Genomic DNA, 1,547 nt, shown 5'->3' on the forward strand with positions numbered 1-1,547 from the left:
AAAAGTCCCCTGGACGTTCCATGGCTATCCAATGGTGGTGTTATTTGAAAAATTCGCCTACTTATAAGTGCGTTATGGGCAAAACAAAGCAGTTCTCTGCAAATCTTAGCAGTCGAGATTTGAAAACTTTCGTTTGCCTATGGACTATAAACTGTTGGCGCAACTGAAAAATGCTTCAAGTCTAATTTTCAGAGAATTTTCCAGGCTTCTAAATGGTGTTTACAGTTTGAAAATTCATTGGCGCATAAATGAATTATGGATTAAACAAAGCAGTTAAAGGCAAATGCCATGAGTGGCAGGTTGGAAATTTTCATTTGGCCCTGGACTATTAAGTGCAGGTGCACGCAAAAAATTATTTGGAAGTATTTTTAAGGGAATATTTCATGCTGCACAAAACTGTTAGAAGGTTGAAAATTCATGTGCATATAAGTGAGTTATGGACACGAGAAGGTTGTTAAGGACAAATCGGAGTTTGGAAATTTTCGTTTGCCTTTGGACTATAAACGATGGGTTTCTGAAAAATTCTCTTCATCAGTAAATTGACGAGAATTTCATGTGTTTCAATCGGGTGGTTAAAGGTCGCATATACGTCAACTAGTAAGAGAGTTATGGACAAAAGATTGAAGTTAGAGACAAATATCATGACAGGAAGTTTGCAAATTTTCATTTGCCCTTGGTCTATAAACGATGGGTTGCACAAAAATTATCTTTATTAGTAGATTGACGAGAATTTCATGTGTTTCAATCGAGTGTTTAAAGGTCACATATCCGTCAACCAGTAAGAGAGTTATGGATAAAAGATTGGAGTTAGAGGCAAACATCATGACTCGAAGTTTGCAATTTTTCATTTGCTCCTGGTCTGTAAACGACGGGTTGTACAAAAAATCTCTTCACTAGTGAATTGTCGGCAATTTGACGAGCGTCAAACGAGTATTGAAAAGTTGCAAATCTATGAACTATTAAGAGAGTTATGGACAAAATAATGTAGTTAGAGCCAAATCTTTTGATTGAAAGCTTGGCGTTTGTCATGCGCCTCTGGACTATTAAGTTTTAATGCAGCAAAAAAAACGTGCCCATGAAAATTCACGCTGATTCCAGTGGCGTGCGAACTGCATTTTCGCGTGGACAATCTGACGACCAGTAAAAGAATTATAGACCAAATTATGCAGTTGGGTGCAAAACCCATGACTAAACGTTTGGCAATTTTCATTTGCTCCTGGACTATTAAGGTTCGGTGGCACAAAAAAACTCGTCAAACCAAAGTTGCGCAGGAGCCTGCCAGCATCCCAAAACAGTTGCCCGGTAGACAATCGGTTGGAGTTTAAGTGAGTTATGGACAAAAGAAGGTAGTTAGAGGCAAATCCTATAACTCAACGTTTGGCCATTTTCATTGGCAGCTGGCCCGCTTGGTGTCGACGTCACAGAAAAACTTTTAGACCCAAAATTGCAGGGAATTCCCCCAGGTTTAAAACGTCGTTCTAAAGTTTCCGATTGACCCACAATTAAGCAAGCCCTGGGCCAAAAAGCTCTGTCAAAGATGCATCCCT

Source organism: Dendroctonus ponderosae, unplaced genomic scaffold (genome assembly GCF_020466585.1).
Source record: "Dendroctonus ponderosae isolate FM_Combo_2020 unplaced genomic scaffold, Dpon_F_20191213v2 Dpon_F_20191213_12, whole genome shotgun sequence".
NCBI lineage: Eukaryota > Metazoa > Arthropoda > Insecta > Coleoptera > Curculionidae > Dendroctonus > Dendroctonus ponderosae.